The sequence below is a fragment of the Pygocentrus nattereri genome, chromosome 8 (assembly GCF_015220715.1).
Source record: "Pygocentrus nattereri isolate fPygNat1 chromosome 8, fPygNat1.pri, whole genome shotgun sequence".
NCBI classification, from domain to species: Eukaryota; Metazoa; Chordata; class Actinopteri; order Characiformes; family Serrasalmidae; genus Pygocentrus; species Pygocentrus nattereri.
This window is the reverse complement of record NC_051218.1, coordinates 25,059,670-25,068,450: the sequence shown is the minus strand read 5'-3', so window position 1 is coordinate 25,068,450 and position 8,781 is coordinate 25,059,670.

The following is an 8,781-nucleotide window of genomic DNA, read 5'->3' as shown; positions in this document are numbered from 1 at the left end:
GAACACTCTATCATGTATACATGGTATAGAGGAACAAGTGATATTACTGTAGGAATTTGGAGTAATGGGGTGGCAAACTTGAGAAAAGTGTCTGTGTGATTCTGTATATACCACAATTTGAAGTCCCATAAAACAGGCAAGTCCAAGTTTTATCATATCATCATATTCCTAAATCTCTCCTATACTCATTTTATGAGGAACAAGTGACATTACTGTAGGACTTTGGAGTAATGGCTTGGCAAACTTGTACAAATTTTCAATTAGTTTCTGTATAGACCACAATTTGACGTCCAATAAAAGAGGCAAATCAGAGTGTTATCATTTCAGACCGCCATAATCCTGAAGTACACTCTCTCATGGATTAAATTAATGAGAAACACATGATATTACTGTAGGAATTTGGAGAAATGGGGTTTGAAACTTGTGAAAAGTGTCTGTGTGATTCTGTACATACTACTATTTGAAGTCCAATAAAACAGGCAAATCAAACTGTTATAATTTCCCTCCAGTATAATCCCAAAGAACACTCCTTCATGTACTCATCTTCTGAGGAACAAGTGATATTACTGTTGGAATTTGGAGTAATGGGATGGCAAACTTGTGAAAAGTTTGAATACATTTCAGTGTAGACCACAGTTTTAGGTCCCATAAAATAGGCAAATAAGAGTCTTATCATATCAGACTACAACACTCCTTAAGAACACTCTCTCGTGTATTCATGGTATAAAGAACAAGTGATATTTCAATAGGAATTTGGAGTAATGGGATGGCAAAGGTGTGAAAAATGTTTGTGATTCTGTATACACCAGTATTTGTAAAATAAAAAATGTCCTATAAAACAGGCAAATCAAAGTCTTTTCATATCGGACCAACATATTCAAAGACGACTCACTCATGTACTCATGGTATGAGGAAGAAGTCATATTTGTCTAGGAATTTGGAGTAATGGGATGGCAAACTTGTGAAAAGTCGGAATTTGTTTCTGTACAGACCAAATTTTTAGGTCCAATAAAATAGGCAAATCAGAGTGTTATCATATCAGACCACCATATTCATGAAGAACACTGTATAATATGCTCATGGCATGAGTATGAACTGCAAACTTCGCATGGCAAACTTGTGAAAAGTGTGAATTCTGTTGTGTATAGACTACTATTTGAAGTCCCATTAAAAAGCCAGTCAAAGTGTTATCATATCAAACCACCCTATTCCTAAAAATACACTATATCATTTACTCATGGTATAAGTACCAAACGCTTTTACAGTAGGAATTTGCAGTAATGGTATAGCAAACTTGTGAAAAGTGTCTATTCGGTTCTATACAGACCACAATTTGAACTGCCAAATTTGTGAAAAGTGTGAGTTTGCTTCTGTATGAAACAAAATTTGAGGTCCCATAAAATAGGCAAATCACTGTATCATATACTCATGGCATATGAAACAAGTGCTATTACAGTAGGAATTTGGAGTAATGCAATGGCAAACGTGTGAAAAGTGTATTTGATTCTGTATATACTACTCTTTGAAGTCCCATAAAACAGGCAAATCAAAGTGTTTTCATATCTGAGCATCATATTCCTAAAGCACTGTCACTCATATACTCATTTCAAATCAAAATGTTTTCATATGAGATCTCCATATTCCCAAAGAACACTCACTCATGTACTATGGTATGAGGAAAAAGCATCAGTGCAGTAGAAATTTGGAGTAATAAGATGGCAAACATGTGAAAAGTGCCTGTGTGATTCTGTGCCTGTGTGATTCTGTATATACCACTATTGGAAGTCCCATAAAACAGGCAAGTCAAACTGTTATCATATCAGTCCACCATATTTCCAAAAAACACTGTATCATGTACTCATGGTATGAGTACCAAGTTCTTTTACTGTAGGAATTTGGAGTAATGGAATAGCAAACTTGTGAAAATTGTAATTCGCTTCTATACAGACCAAAATTTGAATTGAAAACTTGTGAATAGTGTCTACTCAGCTTTAGACAGACCACAATTTGAAGTCCCATAAATTAGGCAAATCAAAGTGTTTTCATATCATACCACCATATTCCCAAAGAACACTCACTCAGGTAGTCATAGTATGAGGAACAAGTGACAATACCATAGGAATTTGGAGTAATGGGATGGAAAACATGTGAAAAGGGCATGTGTGATTCTATATATACCACTATTTGATGTCCCATAAAACAGGCAAATCAAAGTCTTATCATATCAGTCCACCACATTTCCATAAAGCACTGTATCTCATGGTATAAGTACCAAATGCTTTTACTGTATGAATTTAGAGTAATGGGATAGCAAACTTGTAAAAAAATTGTATATTCGTTTCTATAGAGACCACAATTTGAACTCCCATAAAACAGGTAAATCAGAGTGTTATCATATCAGACAACAATATTCCTGAACAACACTCTCTCATTTATTCATGGTATGAGAAACACATGATATTACTGTAGGAATTTGGAGTAATGGGCTGGACAACTTGTGAAAAGTGTGTGTGTGATTCTATATATACCACTATTTCAAGTCCCATAAAACAGATAAATCAACGTGTTATCATATTTGACCATCATATTCCTAAAGTACTGTCTCTCATATACTCATTTTATGAGGAACATGGGAGTAATGGTTTGGAAAACTTTTGAGAAGTGTGAATTCCTTTCTGTATAGACCACAATTTGACGTCCCATAAAAGAGGCAAATTAGAATGGTGTAATATCAGACCACCATATTCCTGAAGAACACTCTGTCATATTATGAGGCACATGTGATATTACTCTACGAATTATGACATATGACAGGAGTAATAGAACGGCAAACGTGAAAAGTGTGTGATTCTATATATACCACTAGTTGAAGTCACATTAAACAGGCAAATCAAAGTGTTATCTTATCTGACCATCATATTCCAAAAGAACACTCTGTCATGCACTCATGGTATGAGGAAAAAATGATATTGCTGTAGGAATTTGGAGTAATGGGATGGCAAACTTGTGAAATGTGTGAATTGGGTTCTGTGTATTTGAAGTCCCATGAAAAAGGCCAGTCAAAGTGTGATCATATCCGTCCAAGACATTCCCAAAGAATACTGGATCATGTAGTCATGGTATGAGTGCCAAATGCTTTTACAGTAGGAATTTGGAGTAAGGGGATAGCAAACTTGTAAAAAGTTTCTATTTGGATCTATACAGACCAATAATTTGAAGTCCCATAAAACAGGTTTTCACAGTGTTATCATATCAGACCACCATATTCCATACTAAGATGCTTTTCAACAGACATTTCTGATATGAAACACACTTAATATGTTATATAACTGTATTAAAACATATTTTGTGACCTAAATCTTTAACTTGGTTGAACAAACCTGTGCAATGATTAAACTGTTGTTCTATTGTGGTTTCTTTAGTTGCGATGCTGTAAAGGTGTAGGAACAAACTCTTCGGTGACACTCGTCTCTTGCATATAAAGATGTTTATTAGCATTGAGAGATCGAAGTCACAGACAAGCTTTCGCGAAAGAGCTTAGAGAGAAGAGCCAAAATTCTCTGACACGTACATTCCAACTCCTGGTTTTTATACCGGTGTGGACATCTGGCTTCTGTCAAAATAGCCTCAGTTTGTTCAATGTATGGATCTTCTTTAGCCAAATTTGGTATAAACATACGTTATTGTCCAGAGTAGCCCCAGTCTAATATATAGCATTGTTTACATTCAGGGGGGGCCCATCCTGTGCAGCTGCCTCCTGAATCAGCTCCACCATATTTCAGTCAGAGGCCCACAGGATAAACTCAACCAGAATCTACACAGTCTAATAACCAATATGATAGAAAATAATGTTACGACTATAGAATTAATAAGGTCAAATTCACCACACTATATGCTCGAAAAACACTGAAAAGGCGCTTACAGCACACCAGGAAGCACCTAATCCCTTTCGAATGGCTAGAAAAGCTATGAAGTGTTCTTTTTATGTTACACCATAATGATGATTATAAATAGACATTTCTGACATAAAACATACTTAATATGTAATATAACTGCGTTAAAAACAAATTTTGTGACCTTGTGACCTAAATCTTTAACTTGGTTTAAGAAACATGTGCAATGATTAACACTAATCTTTCGCGAGCTACGAAAATTTTCATAAGGGAAACCTGCGACCATGTAGCCCACTCCCCTGCTGTGAAGCGATTAACGCCCATTGTCTTGGTAATGATATGGAGTGCGGTGGAAGTGGAAACCCCCCATGCCCACCTCGAGCTCATACAACTCCCAAAGCAACGAACGTGATACAACTTCAAGGTAAACTTGAAGTTACAAGTGGACTGTATATGTTACCCCGCTAAAATCCCGCTAAACAATAAAAAAAACCTACAGTTTGAATCTCGCTCTTTGTACATTTCTTTTACTATAATATATAATGATATTTTTCGTCATCGAACACTTTCGGTTCTGCGTTTCAATTCGTGTAAGCGCTGTTTATTCTATTTTATGCTGTACTGCATCCAACAACAATTGTAAAGCTATTCTCGACAGAATCGCTGGTAATTTCATAAGTACGGGAGAGTTCCTCCCCCCCATCGGACTCACAGCTGTCCACGTTGGTAAGGATAGCCAAAACTTCTTTAGCGGTGTACGTCCTCTGGCTTGCCATAGTGCTTTCAGTCTTCTCCACACAGGATAGTAGGGAAAATGTAATTCACCTGCATTTGTGTTTCTGCTTTTATCATAACTCTGAAGAACACGCCCACAGCAGCTCATACTAATGTAAATCCGTGGCGCTTCATACATAACGCCAATACTGCGCTAATGACATGCATACACAGAACAATATGAAAGGCAATAATATGGACCCGTGATAATGGTTCACTGATGTAAATGTGTGGCGCTAATGACATGCATAAACAAGAAAATCTGTGGCTCCATACCTCTAGCTGAAAAGAAAAATTGAATCTATCTATCTATCTATCTATCTATCTATCTATCTATCTATCTATCTATCTATCTATCTATCTATCTATCTATCTATCTATCTATCTAATTCAATTGCACGTAGCAGATGACGTACAGACAACTATTTCACTAATGAGTCCCACTAAATAACAAAATAAACTACAGTTTGAAGCTACTCTAGACAGAATATACTCAATAAAGGCAATAAGAGGATGAAACAAATACATGTGGTGCTAAACAACATTATTCTGATCGAATCAGATACAAAAAAAATAATCTGATATACAACAAACATTTAGCAGAATATTATATATTTGCAGAGGATATTAGTAGTAGTATTAGACTTTCTGTGTGCACCACAGAGCTGCTGTCTGCTAATTGCTGGCAAGAAGGAGGGGTGATGTCCTGAGGATCTTGAAATCTCAGGAGGGCTAGTGTTAAACATTGTATGCTTTGTGTTGTATACGGTCAGAAACACTGAAAAGGGGCTTACAGCACACCAGGAAGCACCTAAATGCTTTTGAATGGCTAGAAACGCTATGAAGAGTTTTCTTTACGTGAAAACATTACGATGATTATATATAGACATTTCTGACATAAAACATGCTTGATATGTCCATCCATCCATCCATCCATTATCTTCCGCTTCTCCGGGGTTCGGGTCGCGGGGGCAGCATCCTAAGCAATGAAGCCCAGACCTCCCTTTCCCCAGCCACTTCCACCAGCTCTCCAAGGGGGATTCCGAGGCGCTCCCAGGCCTGCTGGGCGATATAGTCACGCCAGCGTGTCCTGGGTCTTCCCCGGGGTCTCCTCCCCGGTGGACTTGCCTGTGACACCTCCCAAGGGAGGCGTCCAGGAGGCATCCTAACCAGATGCCCGAACCACCTCAACTGGCTCCTCTCGACGTGGAGAAGCAGCGGCTCTACTTTGAGTCCCTCCCGGATGACCGAACTTCTCACCCTATCTCTAAGGGAGAGTCCAGCCACCCTGCGGAGGAAACTCATTTCGGCCGCTTGTATTCGCGATCTCGTTCTTTCGGTCATTACCCAAAGCTCATGACCATAGGTGAGGGTGGGAACGTAGATCGACCAGTAAATCAAGAGCCTTGCCTTATGGCTCAGCTCTTTCTTTACCACAACAGACCGGTAAAGAGCCCGCATCACTGCTGACCCAGCACCAATCCGCCTGTCAATCTCCCACTCCCTTGTACCATCACTCGTGAACAAGACCCCGAGATACTTAAACTCCTCCACTTGAGGCAAGAGCTCATCCCCGACCCAGAGAGGGCTCTCCAACCTTTCCCGCGTGAGAACCATGGCCTCGGATTTGGAGGTACTGATCCTCATCCCGGCCGCTTCACACTCGGCTGCAAACCGATCCAGTGAAAGCTGAAGTTCACGGCCTGATCCCCAATAGGACCACATCATCTGCAAACAGCAGCAATGTGACCCTGAGGTCACCAAACCGGACACCCTCCATCCCCTGACTGCGCCTAGAAATTCTATCCATAAAAATTATGAATAGAATCGGTGACAAAGGGCAGCCCTGACGGAGTCCAACTCTCACTGGGAACAAGTCTGACTTACTGCCGGCCATGTGAACCAAACTCCTGCTTTGCTTGTACAGGGCCTGAATGGCTCGTAGCAAAGAGCCATGTACCCCGTACTCCCGAAGCACCTCCCACAGAATACCCTGGGGAACACAGTCGAACGCCTTCTCCAAATCCACAAAGCACATGTGGACTGGTTGGGCAAACTCCCATGAACCCTCCAGAATCCTGGAGAGGGTAAAGAGTTGGTCCAGTGTTCCACGACCAGGGCGGAACCCGCACTGCTCCTCCTGAATCCGAGGTTCGACTATGAGCCGGACTCTCTTCTCCAGTACCCCTGCATAGACCTTGCCAGGGAGGCTGAGGAGTGTGATTCCCCTATAGTTGGAACACACCCTCCGGTCCCCCTTTTTAAAAAGAGGCACCACCACCCCAGTCTGCCAATCTAGTGGCACCACCCCCGATGTCCACGCAATGTTGAAAAGGCGTGTCAGCCAAGACAGCCCCACAACATCCAGAGCCTTGAGGAACTCGGGACGGATCTCATCCACCCCTGGAGCCCTGCCACCAAGGAGCTTCTAAACTACCTTAGCGACTTCGGCCTCAGTAATGGACAAGCCTATTCCCGTGTCCCCAGACTCTGCCTCCTCACTGGAGAACATGTTGGTGGGATTGAGAAGGTCCTCAAAGTATTCCTTCCACCGTCCAATGACGTCTTCAGTCGAAGTCAGCAGCACACCATCTCCACTATATACAGTGCTAGTGGCACACTGCTTTCCCCTTCTGAGTTGCCTGACGGTTTGCCAGAATCTTTTCGGAGCCGACTTAAAGTCACTTTCCAAGGCCTCACCGAACTCTTCCCACACCTGGGTTTTTGCCTTGGCAACGACTGAACGACTCGGGTAAAGAGAGGAGCTGAGCTGTCAACTCATGTGTCAGACCAGGCAAACCCAAACGTATAGTGAGGGTTTGCTGGGAACGTCTGGCAGAAGAACCTGTCAGATTGATCTTCAACTCACACCTCTGCCAGAACTTTGACCAGATATCGGGGGAGGTGGGGGTCGATACCCCTGTCGATACCTGCCAGCTGCCTCTGGTGTCCTACAGGCCAACCATGTCCGGTAGGACTCCTTCTTCAGCTTGACGGCATCTCTCACCTGGGGTGTCCACCACCGGGTTCGAGGATTACCGCCCCGACAGGCACCAACTACCTTGCGACCACAGCTATAGTCAGCCGCTTCAACAATGGAGGCGCGGAACATGGCCCATTCTGAGTCAATGTCCCCCACCTCCCCTGATATCTGGTCAAAGTTCTGACAGAGGTGTGAGTTGAAGATCAATCTGACAGGTTCTTCTGCCAGACGTTCCCAGCAAACCCTCACTATACGTTTGGGTTTGCCTGGTCTGACCGGCATCTTCCCCCACCACCTGAACCAACTCACCACATGAGTTGACAGCTCAGCTCCTCTCTTTACCCGAGTGTCCAATACACATGGCCGCAAGTCCGCTGACACGACTACAAAGTCAATCATTGAACTGCGCGGCCTAGGGTGTCCTGGTGCCATGTGCACTTATGGACATCCTTGTGTTCAAACATGGTGTTCGTTATGGACAAACTGTGGTTTGCACAGAAGTCCAAAAACCGAACACCACTCGGGTTCAGATCAGAGAGGCAATTCCTCCCAATCACACCCCTCCAGGTCTTACTGTCGTTGCCCACGTGAGCATTGAAGTCCCCCAGTAGGACAATCGAGTCTCCAGGAGGAGCACTTTCAAGCACCTCTCCCAAGGACTCTATGAAGGCTGGGTATTCTGAACTGCTGTTCGGTGCATAAGCACAGACAACAGTCAGGACCCCAACCCAAAGGCGTAGGGAAGCTACCCTCTCGTCCACCGGGGAAAACCCCAACATACAGGCGCCGAGTCGAGGGGCTATGAGAAAGCCCACACCTGCCTGCCGCCTCTCACCATGGGCAACTCCAGAAAAGAATAAAGTCCAGCCCCTCTCAAGGAGATTGGACCCAGAGCCCAAGCTGTGTGTTGAGGTGAGCCCGACTATATCTAGCCGGTATCTCTCAACCTCGCGCACCAACTCAGGCTCCTCCCCCGCCAGTGAGGTAACGTTCCAAGTTCCAAAAGCCAGTTTCAGCAACCGAGGATCAGAACGCCAAGGCCCACGCCTTCGGACACTGCCCGATCCACAATGCACCACACCCCTACTACTGCCCCTCCCATCGGTGGTGGGTCGATGGGAGGGGGGACTC